Source organism: Otolemur garnettii, unplaced genomic scaffold (genome assembly GCF_000181295.1).
Source record: "Otolemur garnettii isolate 467f Iridium unplaced genomic scaffold, OtoGar3 scaffold00034, whole genome shotgun sequence".
Classification (NCBI taxonomy): domain Eukaryota; kingdom Metazoa; phylum Chordata; class Mammalia; order Primates; family Galagidae; genus Otolemur; species Otolemur garnettii.
This window is the reverse complement of record NW_003852429.1, coordinates 13,116,827-13,137,140: the sequence shown is the minus strand read 5'-3', so window position 1 is coordinate 13,137,140 and position 20,314 is coordinate 13,116,827.

Below are 20,314 nucleotides of genomic sequence, written 5' to 3'. Positions count from 1 at the left end.
AAAAAAAAAAAAAGAAAGAAAATACAAATTAAAACTACAAAGATAGTCAATTCCTGTCATTACATTGGCAAAAAATATAAAAATTTAATAATACAGTGTATTTAAGCTAGAATCTGGAAAATGCCCCAAGAAGCTGTTTAGTAACATGTATGAAAATCATGATATGCGCATGTAACTTCTATGAAGTAATTAAAATGCTGGACATTTAATAGTTATGTGAAAATATGTGGAAGTTTATTCATTTCAACATTATTTTCACTATATTTCAGAAAGTAGAAATGGACTATATCGAAGCAGAACAGTTTTAACAAAATATGTTACAAATTGTGCATTAGTTGATATACTATGACACGGAGCAGCACGGTAGCCCTGGAGTTAAAGAGCGGGAGGGACTATCTATGTGTGTGTGTTCATTTGCATTGTTGGGTTGATAATTATGTTGAATAGGAAGAGACCTCATATTGTACCCATCTTTAAATATAGCTTGATGTTTGACCCATCCAAATATATTATCCATTCAACATCAAAGACAGAATTATAAAAATTATTTTCCCACTTTCTTTTCTATTAAAAAGTCCTCACTGAGAAAATTCAAATGCAGATTCCATATTTCCCATAGGTAAGGGTGCACCTGGCGCTTGCTGACCCTCTGGGCCTTGAGTGCTGGTCGAGCCCAGGCTCTGAGCTGGTGCTTCACAGCAGATGTCCACAGCTGCGAGTCCCCTGGCCGCTGGCAGGAAGCCCTGCCTCCTGTCCCCTCATTGCCAGGTTTTCAGAGTCTGTGAAGAAGCACCGAGTGAACTCAGGTTTCCGGCCTGTGATCATACCTAGAAATGCTTCCTCCAGTCAAGCTATCACGGACTCTCCGAGCCCAGCTCACAGCTACCCTGAGAGTTTTCAGCAGTGGGACAGATGTGGAAAAGTGCTGTCTGCACACTCGCAGGTGAAGATGGCAGAGGAGGACTCCAGCTCCTCCAGGAAGGGATCTGTCCAGGAAACCCTGGAGGCATCAAACTTCCAACAGACAAAAACACGCTTATCCCGCCCAATTACGGCCTCCTGCATTCCTCCTGCAGTCTCTCCTTCTCTCCTCTTATTTTCTCAGCAATTTTGGAACTCTTTATTCTGGAACGGCCATCAGAGCTCCCATCACATGAGGCCTGACAATTTAATCAATGAATTCATCTAGAAAAATTGCTGTGAAGGTGGCGAGGTGCTGGAGTCAGCGCACAGCTTCCCCAGGGGGTGCTTCCCAAGTGGCTGCCGTGATATTCAACAGTGAGGTGCTCATCGGACTCTCTAGGATGAGTTCTCAAACTTGGGTGCCTGGCCTTGTTTGTGGTGCAGTTATAAGAATTGGTTTTCCAATAAATCCAATTTCTTATTTTGAGGTAAGGAGCAATAAGCGCTTCAGTTGTATATATTTTTTCAAAGTCTGTTAATGATGTAATACTGACTGATTTTCCTAACTATCTGGAGGTACTAAATTTCAAGATACTCAGCAAAAATGATGCTATGACTGAAATTTCCCCCTCAGTAAATCCAATTCATATGCAGAAGCTCTAACTTCTAGTATGATGGTATTTGGAGGTGGGATTTTTAGGTAAGTAGGGTTGATAGTGGTCATTAAGGTAGGACAGCAATCCAATTGTGTGTGTGTGTGTGTTTTAAGAAGAGGAAGAGACAAATTTCTTTGTCTTTTTTGCCATGGGACTACACAGAGAGGAGGAATCTATCTGCAAGCCAGCCCCCAGCAGGGATGAGAGTGGTCAGGATCTTGGTGTTGAATGTCCAGTCTCTAGAACTATGACAATATATGGTTTTTGTTGTTGTTGTCATTGTTGTTTGTTTGCAGTTTTTGGCTGAGACCAGGTTTAAACCCCGCCACTTCCAGTACATAGGGCCAGCACCCTACACCTTTGAGCCACAGGTGCCATCTGAGTATATATGCTTTTTATGGTTTAAGCCACAAAGTGTATAATATTTTGTCATGGCAGTCAAAGCTAAGACAAATAGCTTCCCTGACAAGATAGACTAGAAAACACTGAACTACATGAAGTCGAGAAGAGCATGGCTGGTGTGTGTGAGTGTGCTGATGGTGATGTGACTTTTCAGAGATGCGGAGTATGAGATGAACAGTCTGAAATTCTTTTTACAATTGTTTCAATATCATAGCTAACCAGAATATATATAATTATCTCCTTCCAGGAGGCTTCTAGGAAACATACTTTGATAAACAGAGTAGCTTGGTTCTTAATGTTAGAAGATCTTAATGTTGTATCACTGACACAAAAGTTTAGCCTTCTGAACAAGAACATTCAAATAATCTACTCCTAAAGTCACATAGCTATAACATTAAACCATGAATAGTCGATTTTTTACAGAAAAACCTCCTAAAACAATGAGAAAATACTATTAATTGCACCTAATGATGAATTTTGAGGCAATACAATGTGCATACATACACAGATTATTTTAACAAGTAGACAAAAATTATACCCCAAACCCTATCATATGCAGAGAATTTACATTAATAGTAGAGCTCCCCAGGAGTTAATATGTCCTTTGTTCTATCTCTTTTATCAAACAAACAAATGAATAAACTCCATAGTTCTAACACTGATGTATTTATCCACATTTTAAGGCCCCAAAGTCAACAATTTATCACAGAGAAAATAACTCTACAATGGCATCCTCTTCATTCCTCTAAAAGGTACGGCCGTTATGATTTATAAATGGTTAATTGGCAAAAAGCAAATTCAACATTGCAAGTGCAAATTACATTTCTTTCCTCAGAAGTTGTAAAATACACATGCCGCATGTGCAAACATAAAATGTGCTATTTTCACAGTACTGAAGAGGAAAATACAGAACCCACCTTCTCAATGAAATGACATCCAAACTGACGAGCTACTACCGTTTTCTTAAATGGGAAGGAGAATATCAAGCATCTTATTTTGAAATACAAATGTTGGCATATTATAAAATAGTCTTAAATATTTTACCAATCTGTCATCATAATTAAAAAAAGTTTTATGGCTTAGTAGGGGGTCTAAGTAATATAATAGGAGGTCGCTGACCCCCATCTCCTGTTTCCTCATTAACTTGACATAGACTAAAGCTAATTAGAAATTCATAGTATTGAATTGACTAATTGGGAATTAAAATTAATATAAAGAAATAGTGATTATTCAAAGGACTACAATCTATTATCGATTGCTGCTGAGCCTTTGATACATTGGCTTCCAGTCGGTTTACACGTGCGTGCTCATGTTCTGAAGGGTGGGCCGTTTTCTTTTTATATCTTACTGGGACGCCACAGATAAACTCGAAACTCCTTTTGACCATCAACCCCGTACAAATACGTTTTCCCTCTCCAGCTACTTTTCTCAGTTTCTCTTCTGACACAGGTCCTGTTACTTACCGGGTAATTCTCATCACTGAATCTCTGAGCATTGAAATTACTTTCTGTAGTTTTAGTAGCTGATCTTCTCCTATATTTGATATTCACTTTGTATTTTCTACAAGGAATTCCATTCAAGCAATTACTGGGATTTGACAACAGCATTGAAGGTTGGTCATGAGAAGTCGTCTCCCCTGTCTTTTTGGAAATTTGACTCTAATAATTTTTTTCCAGATACATGAGTTTCTAGCCCCCAGCTGACCGGGGTCATGATCTTGGTTGAGACCTCACAGATGCACCACAGAGAGACTTACCACACACATACTTCTGAGGACAACAGATATGGCACATGCATTCGGTAAGTGGAGGTTTTCTTTGATATGTTAAAAAGTGTGGGCTTGAATTTTAACCATTACTCTTATAGTTACTATCATTTCATTATTTTATTATAATTTGCCATGATGTATCAAAATTTCCTATTGAAATATCAGTAACAATATTATCAGTTTCTTAATAGATCATTTAACACACTTCTATTCTCTTTTCCTATCTTGTTATTATCACAGTGTTCCAATTATTATTTTTCTTTAAATCAATTTAACCACAGGCACAAACTCCAAATTATTCTTGCTCTTAGATGGTTAGTAGGTGGTGCATTTGTTATTTTAAAATTGCCTCAATGAATTCAATCACATTGGAATTCACACTGGTTTTGAGTATTTCTTTAAATGTTAGCACATTCCAGCTTTCAAATGATTCCAGCGTGAATAGTGGGGAGCACACGTGTGATTTTAGCAGATAGAAATAATGGGATCAAATTAGAAAATCAATTGATTTCATTATCAAATGTCTATTAGGTAATCAGAGTAAGGAGAGATTTTATTCTGCAAATTCATCAAAACCTAGTAGGTTGAAGTTACAAGCACACATTAAAAATATTTCAGCCACAAGTAGGAAAAAAAAAATGAATAACTGCAAGTGACTTCAGAGGGGGCGTGAAACTGGAATAACACTGGTCTGAGTAGGAGACTCCGAGTTAGTCAGAGGTCAAAGAAAATTAGTAGACGGAGTAAAGGGCCAGGGATCAATGAGGAGATGACGAGCCCTCAGCCCTGGGCTCCGAGCGTTTCATCTCTACCGAAAAACACATTTGGTTATTATGTCCGACCTTGAGGTGATACAGTGTCAATTATTTCCATTTGTCTGTTTTATCAGCTTAGTTGTGATTGACAACATAAAATGAAAGTTTCTATTTTTAACCATGAATTTGTGTTTTTTCAATAAATTATGAAATATTTTAAATATTTTAGAAATGATTAAATTTGTGATAAATCAGTGAAAACCCCATATTTTGAATAAATATGATGTAGTACCCTTATGCAAAAATAAACACACTCCATATGAGTGTCAATTCTCAGTGCTGTCTAAAGGGTGTTGTTGCGGTATACTTCACACTGTCTGCATGTGAAAATACGACATTCGTATTCAAGGGACACTGAGGATCGCTTTAGTCACTAATAACTGATCACCTTCTTCATTCATTGCAGCCATCTGGATTTGCAGATGTCTGTTACAATTACGGAACTCCTTATGCTAAAAGGAAGCTCATAGAGCAAATAGCAAGTTAAAGTTTCTGTAAGTTGAAAGGTGTGAGACGACTTATGTCTTAAGAAAGCCTGCGATTACAACTGATATGAGCTTTAAAAATAACCAGACTTTAATGGACTAATTGTGAAAGATTAGCCCATTTATCTGAGCTTGTTAAACACTGCAGTAGACTGGAACCAATTAAATAAATAACTCTAATTCCATATTATTAACTTCAAAAGTCCCCCGTTCCCATCACTGGAGTGCTGTGATAGGTGACTTTTTTTTTTTTTTCAAAGCACAGCTCTCTTCTTGTCCACAAAGGGAAGTGCAATTTGGCACATTTTGATGGCGTCAACATAAATCAGACTAATATGGTCAATTGAATTTACCACGTTAGTCCTACACATAAATGGAGTACAATATCAAATTAAGGTTTTGCTCTTTAAACGTAAGAAAAACTGCGCTTGGATAAACAGAAATATTCATGTTCTTCATTCACTGTGTTCAGATAAATAAATTCTATTTGGGGGTTTTAAAGATGACCCACTGTTTAATAATTTCATTTAAAATATGTATACAAACTTAGCACCACAAAATCCAATAGCAACTCAAAAGTTTCATGATGAGGCAGAACAACAAAAAGAAGGAGAACATGGTTCAGAGGCGCCCGACCTCTCTGCGGCAGACAAGCATTGGAGCTGAATGGGATGCTTAGTTCTCAATATTCAACGTGGCCTAAACAGGAATACAAAATTGAGTAGCTTTATCTCAGAACTTAACAGTAATTCAGAGGTTAAATTCCTTACTTAAACTTTCATTGTGTAGTGTAGTGTAAACTAGAAAAAAGGGTAAGTAAATGTGAAATTAATACATTAAAATGAAGATTATAAATAAGATGATCTTCAAAGGAAAAGTATTTATTGATTTTTGAATAGCTTTACTGGAAACTAAATATTGACATCAGTAACCTTTACAGGTAAGTAAATGTGATGGTAACCGAGATGTTTCAAATACTGAATTGGAAAGAAAATTACTCCTTACCCAGATTTGCTTTCCAGGAGCTGGCACTTCCCTATTCTCTCTCTCTCATCTATGTGTGTATTTATTTATTAGCTATCTACCTATCTATCAGTCCACGTATATATACATCTCACAAACGTGGTTGTACAGATGCAATTCCACGAACCACTGGATGTGATGATAAATATATTGTACTTGAAATTCTTAAGACCAGTTTACAAATCTGAAAGTTAAAGAACCATTTGGGAACATTGGTGCTAAAATCAGGGGCACTGTCTAATATTTCACCTCAATTTATCAGCATGACTTTGATTCCAAGTCAGACTGTGATAATAATGAATTTGTCCACCCATGTGCCAGATGCTAACAGGAATTCACAGAAAATTACATCAAGCACCATCTACTATTTAATACAGGAAAGCTCGTATTGAAAAAAAAAAAAAGGATAAAAGATTGGCTGCTAAACTGTTCTTCTGTCTAATGAGATGCTAGAACACTCAAGGAAATTACCTAGGCCCTGATGACTCAATTCCTGTTCCCAAAAACTACCTAGCCAAGAAAATTTCCCACCTCCAGAAAGCAGGTAGACGGATGCTGCTGTAGAGCCTGGCAGAAATCTACATCTGGATTGTAATAGTTTTATTATGCCAAGTACTGAGCACCTGGGAAGAGAAGAATAAAATATACGGAGCATGAGTGAGGACTTTTGCTGGCAGGGAGTTCAATACTTTTATCATTGAACAGAATATATTCTCATGCATCGGCAACTTTGAGGAAAACAGTAGCAAATCTGTCAAATGGAAGGCCATCGTCTTCTTCTGCAATATTAGATGAGAAGAAAAATGGAAAGAAAAAGAAGATAGCAAGGAGATTGAGAAATGGATTATGTAAAGAGCACTACATTTTAAAAAGAACAAGATAAGCTCAGAAGGTGAAAATGAATGGACAGCATGGGTAGACTTCATAAGACTAAGCCCCGTTCTACTTTTGTTTACATCCTCACGTTTGCTTTGACCAGAAGACCAGTGACGTTGCTACAGTGCCAGCTCACGTATCACATATGTTAGACTCAAGGTATTAAATATTCCTCGGTCGTCTAATTGGCCCCACTCATTTCCTAGCGAGCGTATCCCATACCTGGGGAAGAGGCGGTGAAAGGACCGATTTGCAGTCAATGGTTGCCGAGACTCAGTGGAAATTGTGGGGTCTCAGGTCTCCATCAGAAGTATAAAATTCTTTATTTTAAAGGCTTATTTTATTACTGTTAGCACTGTTATTGTTAGGCCATTGTTACTGCACTATTAGACCAGACATTGTGAAATAAAACTCTAGGGAATTATCTTATAAATTTAATAATTTATGCTGTAAAACTTGCCTTAATTTAATAGTTTTTTATTTTCCTCTGAGACCATGATTCTGTATTTAGAATCCACAGCTAAATTTGTTAGTAGATACTTTAATATACTCTATATTTAAGTTCTAATCAACTTCCTTGTAATTAGGTCAATTTTCATCATACTTGCCCCCTCAACTTAATATAAAAATGCTTAATAAAACTCCCAATAAAACTTTTTCTTAAACTTTTCAGTCTTGTTTTTTGAAGCAGAGTTTCAAGGCCAGTGTTGGCCTTTAGTGAATGCCTCCGATTTCATCGCAGTAGCTATCAATTCTTCACAATGGAGAGATGCCTGATTTAATACGGGGCATGCACAAAGCTCAGAAATTTCTCATACTTCTCATTTTAAAAGATCCTATGATTCTCACTGGCTTTTTGTTCTATAAAATAAATTCACTTTTAATCTGGGTACTTGGAGACAATGACATTCTAATATTATAGTATTCCTGAGAAAATCATTTTGAAGCTTTAATAAATACTAACAAAGTTTGCTTAATGAGAAATATACAAAGTGATACATAGTTCATCTACAAAGTAAAATTATCACATGATCATGTGCTTATAAACATAAAATTGTCAATTAAATGAATGTTTGTACATTAACATCTATCTCATATCCTTCATGATTCTTTCTCTATTCATTGCACCTATGAGATATACAATGTAATCTGATCTGAGTTATACAGAACATATGATAATTTTCTACATTTACTTTCTACCTTTGAAGTAAAGTCCTTTTATTGGTGCAGTGCCCTTGACTTTAGATTATTACCAGCAATTTTACATATTATGATTAGGACCAAGTGATACCGGATAGGTGGCGTCCCAGCCAGCTCAGCCAAGAGGAGCTGGAGGATCTGTCGCCTTGGTCTTGGAGGTGTTGGTGGTGGTAGCCAGCAGAGGAACCAGCAGACTGGAGCAAGCTGTAGTGTAGGCAAGGGAGGGGAGTTTCCCTCCCCCACGGGAGGCTCCAGTAGCCAAAGGAACTGGACACAAGTTGGGGAAGACACTGGCGATTCCTCCAGTACATCCCTGATTGGTCCATTTTCAAAACCTGCTCCTGATTGGTCTGTTTTCAGGACCCAAAAGCTCATTGGACAACTGTCCCTATATAAGCCTCTAAGCACAGAGCCCAAGCACAGATGGCCACAGACCTCCCAGGGAGAGAGAGCAGAAGAGAGCAAGAGCTGTAACACTTGTATCCTGCTCTGCAAGGAGGTTTGGCTCTTTATAAGAGCTGTAAAACTTGCATCCTGCTCTACAAGGAGGTTTGGCTCTTTGTAAGAACTGTGACACTTGTATAAAACCTATCTTACTACTGATCCTGCTCTGCAAGGTTTGTTTGGCTCTTTGTGAGAGCTGTAATACTTGTTGAATAAAACCTAACCTACTGTTGATCCTGTGATCTGTCAATTCATTCATTGAATCATTGAGACCAAGAGCCTGGAAATCTAGTATCAAAAGTCCAGTATCACAAGGATAACACTGACTATAATTTAAACTAATCCTATTTTTCTTAATTTATATTTATTATCTCCACCAATTTTTCTTATTTAAGTATTTGTGGCCTTTATAAAAAATTCTGCATTCTATTAAATTTTAAACTTACTTTCAGGAAGTCTTAAGCAAATATTTAACCAGTGATATCCTCTGAATTTGTGTTTTTTTTTTTTTTTTTCGCAATTTTTGCCTGGGGATGGGTTTGAACCTGCCACCTCTGACATATGGGGCCAGTGCCCTTTCCTTTGAGCCACAGGCACCCCCTGGAATTTGTTTTCACATCTATAAAGTACGCATACTAATTCCCACTAACTATTTAAAGATTAATATGTAACAACATGTATAAAATTGAATACAAATCACAAAAATGAAAGTCATTGTTCTGCTTTGAGTGTTTTCTGATTGGTGAATGGAATGTGGAGTTCCTGAAATATAACAATCTCACCCTTCCTTCCTGGACTTCAACTGTTGGTAGATAGTCATTGCAAGAGGGACGTTAACATCCTTTACATGGCTCTTCATTCCAAAAATATCTTGCCACTTGCGAATCTAGAATTTTCCTTTCAGAATATGTCATACCACTTGAAGATATTGCTTGTAAGATTGTTGCTTAAATTCGCAAGTTAACTGAAATTCATGTGTACAGTTATTTTGGGGGGAAAAGGGGAGGAAGAGAAATGAATAGCTATAACAACAGGTTCTTATCACTGTTCACTTTCACTGGAGGCTGAAAGCAGGTCACATAAGTTTGAAGTATCAGGAAGAGAGGAGATACCTGAGAAAATAGCAGGAGAGGTGAAAATAAAAATTACAGCACACACATCCACAAGGTTGATGCATGTGTGTAGTAACTGTGTATCCATCCATCTAATTAAGAGTTCCACTTCCTAAATGTACTTAGGGCAGATTCTATTATGTAATTTATCAGTAAACAATTAGCACTTGTCGTAATGAATCAACATGACAGAATGTATAAACTTTTCTCTTGAGATATAAGGTATGGCAAAATATATTTGTCATAGCAACATTCAATAAAATTTTGGGCTGGGCACAGTGACTATTGCCTGTAATCCCATCACTTTGGAGGGCCAAGGCAGGAGCATTTGCTTGAAGCCAGGAATTAGAGACCATTTTAAGCAAGAGAGAGCCTCTATCCCAAAAAAAAAAAAAAAAAAAAACAATTAGAAAAAAAATGTTACCAGGCATAGATGCACATGTGTGAGTCCCAGATACTCTGAAGGCTGACACAGGAAAGCAGCTTTATCCCTGGAGTTTGAGGTTGCAGTGAGCTATGATGATGTGGTGATGCCTTGAACTCTAGCCAGGGTGGCAAAAGGAGACTCTATCTAAAAAAAAAAAAAAAAGAAAAAAAGAAAGAGGAAGGAAAGGAAGGAGGGAGGGAAGAAAGAAAGAAAAAAGTTAGTAAGATTAGTTACTTGGGAAAAATAATTCAAATAAGCTACCAATAATTTTCTCTTCACACACTGTTCTAATGCACCATATGTTTCATCTGTCTCTCACAAGCCTAAGAAGTTAAGTATTATAATTCACATTAAAATGATAGGGAAACTAAAGCATAAGGAGCTTCAATACATTTCTCAAAGTCACAGACTTACAGAATTGTCACTGTATCTACAGGAAAATTTATACTGCTCAGTCATCATTAATTCTTTTGAAATGATTTCTTTGTTCCTTAAGATTTTCTGAAACAGATTAAAAAAATCCAGACTGAGTTACTTTAGCTTCATTTACATTTTCCAAAATACAATACTGAACAAATGAGTTCTTAATAGATTATAATGGCAAAATGTTGCTTTTAAAAATCTAAGTTCTTAGGAGGAAGTAAGTGCTGGCGTGAAATGTATTTTAGATTTTCTCATGTCAAGAAAAATTATACTTTTAAAATAGCACACAGTTTAGTTTATGTGTCCACTTTCCAAAACTTGACCAATGGATCTGCAGTAGGAGAGATTCTCCAACAAGAATAAAATATTATTATTAAAATTTCCTTTCAATTGCTGTGTTTGACATCTTCCAAAACTAACATTTGTGATGAAGGAATTAGAGTGTTATAAAAGTTTTGAGCAGATAATTGTCTTTGGCAGGCAGATAACAAGGGAATTATTACGATCACAATTATCATCGTTATCAAAATCATTGATGGGATAGTAGTGGGTAATTCAAAGAATATGAAAGGGGATAGTGGTTGTCCAGTAGCAATTTACACACCGAAGTTCATGTTATTTTTCCTGGATATATATGAAACATATGAAAGGCATTTAGGCATTATCAAGTTAAAGCAGGCTGTAAACAGGAAACTAATAAAAATTCTCTAGTGAAATTTTGAGGAGCAAATACACTAATGCATTTTCCCTAAATACTTAAAAACAGGATCCAGACTCCTGATGACTATTGACAAGAATGACATTTATTTTCTCATCCATTTCAGTGAAAGCTGCCAATTTCTTCCAACTTTCCCCTTACTGAGACAGCACTCTTACTAACTTCTTATTTGTTCTTCAGATATATTCCGAAAATTTACCAACTTTCCCACAAACAAAATCTTTTTTTTTCTTCTGTATAGAAAGTTGAGCATTCTACGAACTTGACTCTCTATCTTGCTGTTTTCACTCTTAATATTCAGTGAGGATCATTCTAACTCAGCACCTATAGAGCAGGAGAATTTGTTCTGAAACCTGAATATAATTGTGTAGATGTATTATGATTTAAAATAATCAGTCTGAAATGGAAAACCATCTGGACCTTTTTAAGCTTCCTACTGTTTTATACCATTTCCATGAAGAGTACACAATTATTTAGCAAAAGTTTTGGAATATAGTTTTAGGAAAATTTATATAAAGAAATAAAAGGACTTCTTTATATTTCTTTTCTAGGATTGAGTACATTGAAACATATATATGCAAATGATATAGACAAATAGATGCTAATATATGTTAATGTTTATTTAAATTTCCCCTGTAGCTATGCCAGTTGACTACCCATCAGTTATATATGAGAATGTCTTACCAACACAAGGTAGCTCTATTTTGTTTTCATTCTTGCCAATCTTTGGCAAATTTAATTTACATTAATCTTATGATGAATGAAACAGACTATCTTTGCATATAATTAAAGCACTGGTTTACCTTCTGAAAACTGCCTGTTCATATCATTTGTCAATTTTTCTTTTGCATTCCAATTTCATTCTAATGGGTTTGTAAAGGCTTTTTATATATGAGAAAAAATCTCTTGTTTATTTAGTATGAATTGCAAATTCTCTCTAACTGTTGAAAATCAAATTAGTCCCAATGTTTTGCTTCTCTGTGATAGCAGTACACGTGAAAATCCTGACATCACCACGTCAGGAGAGAGTGCACTTCTTCACCCTCTGGCTTTGCCGTTATCAATGTAACCTGTTTTGGTCAAAGAGGCGTTAGTAGACACAAAAGGAGTGGAGAATTAAAATGTATTTACAAGACTGGTCTTCAATAGTGACATTGTGATCCAAGCCTAGAGGAGGATTCCTCTCCACTGTTGCCCTTTTAACCTGGTCACCATAATAAAGACCAGAGCCCTCCAGCTGCCAGCCTCCAGGCCCAGCTGTGCTGCAGGAGAAGGCAGAGTCCCCAGCAGAACTGTCTGCACTTGGTCATCCAGATGCAACCAGAGGACGCAGGTGCATCGGGAAAAACCTTTCTGCAGTCAGCCTTTGAGATGGGGTAGTAGTTTTCTGCATAGCGACAACTGACACAGACACTAAATGCTCAACTCTCTCCAAGTGTCGGGCTCCAAACAAACTTTTGCATTTTTAAGAAGAATTTATTTAGTTTGACTTATTAATCATTGTCATGTATACTGTCTGGAATTTGTGTGATGTTAAGAAAAGCTTACCCCCGACACAGTGAATTAAAATGAGATCCACCATGTTTGTTTCACCGCACTGTAATGGCATTTATCTTTCATTCAATTATTCAGCAATTCTAGAATTTCTTTCATTATAAATTATAATGTATGAATTCAAATGTATTTTTCAATTCAAATGTTCTCGTTCTATTTACTTAATCAGTGACTTTATCCATGACTCCAAATACCTCTCTGAACTATGCCGAATTACAGGACGTATCATTGTGCCAGTGCACATCTCTCAAACTTCTGGACTTCTCCATCCTTCTCTACATCCCTCCACACTTATTCCTTATCTTGAGATGCTCTGTTATTTGTTTTTTCTAAAGGAATCCACAATCACATACATTTTTTAAAAAAAGATTTCAATTGGCATTTTTGTTGTAATTAATAATACATAAAATGCATAGACTGATGAAAAGACAGTTTTTAGAGATAGTGACATTTCACTGTTCAGAGCATTCGCATACTTTCATTTATTCTGTTTCATGTGTTTGTAGAGTATTTTAAAATTTCTTGATTAAATCCGCTGTCTCACTGCTATTTATCTGCATAAAAGATACATAACTTTTGTATCCAGCCAATTAAATGAGTTAAATTTTTAATTTGCGATTAATATTTACCTGTTTTTGTTTTTTATTATTTAAATGTCATACTTTAAAATAATCACAAGGTTTGCTTTTTTAATAGCACTCCCCTTAAAACTTTTAAAAAATGTTTACTAGGAAACAATTGTTGATTCAATTATAACTGTATGAAATAATACAGAGAGATCTTCTGTACACTGTACCCAGATTCTCCAAATGATAGTATCTTGCAAAACTGTAACACAATTTTATAACCAGTAAATTAATGTTTTTTACAATCAAAATACAAAATTTTTACATCATAACATCTTCTTATTGGCCTTCTGTGGCCACACTTGGTCACCTCCCACCTCTACCCCATCCTGAATTCCACTGGAACAAGTGATCTGTTCCTGCTCCATACTCTGTCGTGTTAAGAATATTATGTAAATAGAAGCACATTTAAAAGCAAAGTTTAAAGGTAAGTTGTTTTTTTTTTTCTCTACTTTGTGGAGTTTTATTCAATATGTTGTGTGTATGAATAATCATTCCTTTCTACTGCTGAGACGGTAGCCTGTGTGGGTACAGTGCAGCTCAGTTAGTCATTCACCCATTGAAGGTCATCTGAATTGTCCCAGGTCTTTGTTGTTAATGATAAATGAAATTTTTATAAACATTTGTGAATGACTTTTTGTATGAACACCTCTGCGTTTTTCTTAGATATGGACAGGAGCACAACTGTTCAGTCGTATTTTCGCTATTTTAAGGAAGTGACGCAGTTTAAGAGAGTGATTGTGTGAATTCACATTCCCACCACCCATGAACGGTGAATCAGTTCCTCTCCTTCCTTGGCATGATTTGATATCACAGATATTTTGTTTACATTATTCTACCATAATAGGTGTGTGGTAACCTATCTTTGTGGTTTGATTTCACATTTCGCTAATGGTTAATGATGCTGAACTTCTTACACCACTCCCAACTCTCCCTCTCTCTCCCCCATGTCCTTCCCTCTCCCTCATCGTCTCTTCCCCTCTCTTCCTCTCTCTCCCTCTCTCTCCCCCCACTTCATTCTTCCATTCTTACACCACTCCCAACTCTCCCTCTCTCTCCCCCATGTCCTTCCCTCTCCCTCATCCTCTCTTCCCCCTCTCCATCTCTCTCCCCCCACTTCATTCTTCCATTCTTTCTCTCTCCTCTTCAGGCTACAGATCTACAGAAGGAATGCACATGCCCTAGGACTTCCTCTACCAGGACCCTATCCCTCAGGGTTCTCCTGGGACTCTTTCTCATGAGAGAAAAGCAGATCAAGAAACACCATGGGCTTTAGTTCTACAAAACCCCAATGGTTCTCTAGCACTACTTTTTATCTTTCAATCTCTAGACATTTATTAATCCTTAAGCTGTATATTTTGAGCATATGTGTATGTGTGTCAAGGGGCTAGGGTTTTTTGCAATAAGTCCCACTGAGAGATATTTAACTACTCCAATCTTAGAGGACCTTCTCACCACTGTCCTCATAGTTTGGATTTAATCCAAACTCTATGCTAAAAGTAGAATGCTTCCTATCCTTATTCTAAGACTGAATTCCTCGTAAATTTTGCAATCCATAGAAAGTCACGCTGTCCACAACTTTGGAGAAAGTAGGTATTTAAAACACATTTCTTTAATTTTAAGAACAACTGGGTAGTTTTTAAACATAATTGTACCATCCTTCAATGATATATTTTGTGCTTTCCCTAAACAGAGGCAGAAGTAAGAAAACAATTGATGGAGGAGACGTCAAAAACTTCATAAGTAAAAAGCCGGAAAACCAGAAAGAAATCAATGGGATAGTGATAATTAAGAAGAAGTTATTTAGGCTCAGAGCCCATAGTTCAGTGAGTAGGGTGCCAGCCAATACACTGAGGCTGGTGAGTTAGAGCCCAGCCCAGGGTCAGCTAAACAACAAACACAACTGCAACAACAACCAAAAAATAGCCGGGCATTTTAGTGGGTGCCTGGAGTCCCAGCTACTTGAGAGGTTGAGGCAAGAGAATCGCCTAAGCCCAAGAATTGGAGGTTGCTGTAAGCTTTGACGCCACGGCACTCTACCGAGGGTGACATAGTGAGACTCTGTCTTAAAAAATAAAAATAAAAAATGATTTAAAGTTACAATGATTTTTTAAATGCAAAAATTGGGAGATGGAAACAATTAGAGCAAAAATATGAGCCTCAGCATGAGAAAAATACTGAAGTGGAAAAGCCCCAGCTAGAAGCAGCAGCTAACACAGGCCCAGGAACTAGCAGAAATTCAGCAAAAGCTTTCTGAATATGGGTGAAATGAATTCCATACTACATACATTGAGTTTGATGTGGAAATGTTCAGCAATAGTGTAACCTCAAATCTGTACAGTGCTTTAAATTTACAAAGCACTTTCAGATGTTGCCCCATTAATTCCCACAATGAACCTACAGAGTAAACCATCACTATGGCCGTCTTAGAGCTGAGGAAATGAGGTGTAGAAAGATTAAGTTCCTTACTAAAAGTTATATATTTAGTGTGAGCCAGAGATGAGGTTTAAGTCTAAGTGTTCTAAAACCAAAATCTGGACTCTCTTTCAGGGCAGAAGGTTCTAAGTTGAAACAGGTTGGGCTGACGTGGGCGGGTTACGTGAGCCATGCTGGAGGCATAAGTAGCAAAGAGCAGAGGAGAATTCTGCTTCTAATGACTAATATCTGTGGGACAGGGAGGCAGCTGGAGACATAACATACCCAACTCAAGCACATGACTAACAGTGTTATAATAAAATAATCACAAATAAATATTTGAAATTTTTCTTTCTATAATCAGAACAGAATAAAAACATTATGACCTGAGAGAATAATAATCATTAGTTACATGGTGAAAATTATAAAAGGAAACTATATTCAAAGTATGGAAGCAATAAGAGAGAAACATATGATATCCTTGAACATAAACATTGACTTGTATTAATAACAGGATCATTAATTTTATGAAATATCAATAAAAATGTCCTTAGGTTTGAAGGAAGAGGTGTTTTTACTGCACCTGTGTGAGTGTGTGTGTGTGCACATGTGTGCTCATAGTCAGAAATGTTTTGAACTTTTTGGGAATGGAAACTGGGGAATGATAATCAAGACACTTTTTACATTAAAAGCAAAGGCAAGGAAGTTCCCAGACACTTACCACATGCTCACAAACCTTCCCTTCAACTACTGTAATTACAATGACCAGACCGTTGGCCAAGCTACATCCAGGTGTTATTCTAGACTTGCTCTTTTACGCGTCTCCCTCTCCGGTCAACTTATGTCTGAATTCTGCCTTTGCAACGTCTTCATTATTGCTTAGATCTTCCTCATCTTTTTCATCACCCTTCTTAATAGTTGAGTGAAACATTCTCAAATTCTACATGAATCATAATACCATGTTAGAGCTCAGAAAACAACATTCCAAAATGAAGGCCTTAGATACAGCCTGAGATGCCAAAATTTCTCTGATCTTACTCTGCCTTCTTGCCTTGCGGCTCCTTCCTCCCCCAAAGCGAGAGTTTCTATGCCAGCCATAAAATCTGGACTTCCTCTTCCCTAAGGCGGAGCATGGAAACCAGAACATCGTTCCTTGAAAATCAGCTGTAAAGCCTAAAGATACACTGTGTAAAAACTGGCCATGGAGAAATTACCTGATCTACTTTTGCTCATAAGATCCCGCCCCTACTCCAAAGAGGGCCGTGGTTCCTACCCAGAAGGAGGGAGCCCAGCTCAGAGGCACCAAGAAGAGTCTAGACCCGCAGACCTTGCTGGGTTCTCTGCTCCGCCTGCAGGCATTAGGCCAGACCCCTTCTCCTTATCTTATTTGTACAGGGTTTATACTTTATTGGACCTAAGCTTAAAAATAGAAAATGTCCCCTGTGTCCTTGAGTCTCCTTTCTGAAGCCTCTTTATGTGCATGCTGATACGTTTGGTTGCCTTTCTCGAATTAATCAGCTTTTTGACCTATCCCCACAACTGCACTCCTGCTGCTCTCCTGTCCCCTTCAGTAAACTTCCTCTCATTCTTTACCTCAACTTCTAAGCTTACTCAGTTCACAGCCGACCTGGAAACTGCCAAGTGACAGTTGGCCTGATGAAGTGTTGCCTTGCTCTGCTTTCCCTGAACATAAAGGGCCTGTGTTGCCCACGTTGGACCTTGGTTATCTATCAAGTTTCCTGTTTTCCTACTTCCCACCCACAGCCGCTGCTTGATAAATAAAACCGTGTGCCTTGTGCCGTCCACCAGTACACCCTCCGGCATTGCTCTTTAGGTGTAACTTTCACGGAGGGCCCTCTAGGAGCCACAGCAGTTCACATCCAGCCCACCCAGTGTTGGATGCCTCTGTCCTCACTGGTTCTTGCAGCTCCAGTGTTTTGTAAAGACATTGCCTTCCCTTTCCCTCCACTGCAAACATCTGAAAGCCAAAATAGTAACTTGGACCACTTATTCCTTTTGTACGGTGTCTCCATTAACAAACATCTGTTTGAAAATTGAAGAGCACAGAAATAATTTATAAATTCACAACGGTGTGGCAAAAATGCAGAAACATAGACATCCACAGCTTGGTGATGTTTAGTTTATGATAAGGGATTATTCAAATCTAAAGGAACTGATGATTTTTTAAATAAAAGCCGCTTGGCCAGTTGGATAAGTATTGCAAAATAATGAAGTTAAAAGCCTATTTCTCACCAGAAATCCAGAGTAAATTAAAGGTTTAAAGACAACTAGATATGAACATGGGAGGCTGCTTGCTTTTGTTGAAGGGCCGTGCCTTTTTTGAGCCTAACAACAGAGGAAAAATCTAAAAAATAAAAAAAGGAAAAATACAAATTTTTATATTTAACAAAATGTAAAACACCCTTTATTGTGGAACATATAAAAATTAAAATATGTATGATAAAAGCATACATGTATGATAGGAAGAATTGACATACATAAGAAATGAGAGTTTGTAAACATGCTTAGAAAGGTGCTTGAAAGAATAAATTTTTAAAAATAATTCTCTTTGCCCTTCCTCAGTGGGCAAAATATGTGAGAAATGTTGAAAGACAATTCTCTGTGGACCTCCTGGGATTCTGTATGTCGTGGTAGCAATGGGCATGACTGGAGTTTTTCTGGGCTATGTTTTAAATGAGTTGGACAAATAACTTTGTAAGATAGAGATACTGCCTCTCTCCTAACACAAAGGAAAGACCTAGTATTCTGTTTAAGGTGATAAAGACAATGTTTGGCTGTGAACAGAGGTGGGATAGCTTTACTCTCTTTTGTAAAATATTTGAGTTCTGCAAGCTCAGTATCCTTCCTGTAACACAACCCACTGTGTTTGCAGGTTAAGCAGTTCCTCCTGTCTCTAGACATTTACTCCTATGGCTGTGAGTAAAGAAATCCTTTGTCTCTGACTTGGGAATCTCTTGTCCAGCAAATTAAGATGAGATCCCACGTCACTTTCCATGTAGAGTAAACTCTAAGAATGCATCAGAGTTCTTGAATACTGGGCATTTCAAAAAATAAAGATGGCAACCAATATAGATTTTAAAAATTTTTAGTAATAACTACTAAACAACAAGATAATTTCAATTTTTATCTGCTAAAAGTGTCAATATTTTTATATAAATTTTGTGAGGTATTTGATAATTTATATATTCTATATGACATTCAATAAGTTGAAATGTCATTAAAACTGTACAGTCTACTAAATTCAAACTCTTCTGTGATTCATCAGTTTATTTTCTAAGAATTTATGAGTCACAGTTCTGGTCATAGGTAGCTTCTTTGCCACTTTGATTATGAAGCTATAACACTGGTCACACTTTGTATACATCATCTAAAAGTAACAGTTTTAGATGAACCAAATATGAGATAGTGACATGAAATATTTTGTAGCAATTTATAATGTGTTCTCAGAGGTTTTCTTTGGGAAATTACAATGTCGTTAAGTTAAATACACATGACATAAAACAGAATTTTTATAATTAGAGGTAATGTATTTATTTTCATTGAAGAAAATATGAAGTGCACACTATTATCATATATTAGTGGATAATGTGGCTACACTAGGCAGTTCATGAGAAAGGGCCAGGTCGGACATACAAATTTTGGAAGTTTCACCAGGCATGGTGGCTCATGCCTGTAATCCCAGCCCTTGGGAGGACAAGGAGGGCAGATTGCCTGAGCTCACAGGTTTGAGAATAGCCTGAGCTAAAGTGAGATCACATCTCTCAGGATTGCCAGACCTTGTGGCGGGTACCTGGAGTCCTAGCTACTTGGTAGACTGAGGCAAGAGAATCACTTAAGCCCAGGAGTTTGAGTTTGTTTAAGCTATGATTCCACAGTCCTCTACCAAGGGTGATAAAGTGAAACTCTGTCTAAATAGATAAATAAATTTGGAATTTTCAGCATCTAAATGAACTGAAATATTTATCAATGAGGGTAGATGGAAGATGTGATGAACCCAGTGACCATATCCCATGCCCAGTAAGAATAAGTGAGCCAGAGATAGAGGCAGGGTGACCAGTTAAGCAAGAGGAAGGTAACTCCGAAGCCAAGTGAGGACAAAGGTGACCGAAAGGAAACACTGTCATAGGTAAGAAGAAGACTAGAACTGGTCTTAGACATGAAGAGATCAATGTTCCAGTGAGTCATTTGGAAATAGAGTCCTCTCACTTGCTTGAGGTGAAAGAAACAACCTCACTTAAAAACACGACTTTTAAAATCTTGAGTAAAATAGTAACAAAAATATCAAGTTCTATTAAAATAAAAATATACCATTAGCAAACAGAATTTGGCACAAGAAAGTTTTCAGACCCAGAAAACACAGTAACTTTAGAAAATTCAGGCAAGAAAAACTTTATCATCATTTTGAAGGAATCTGAAAAAAAATCATCAAATTCTTCACTAGTTATA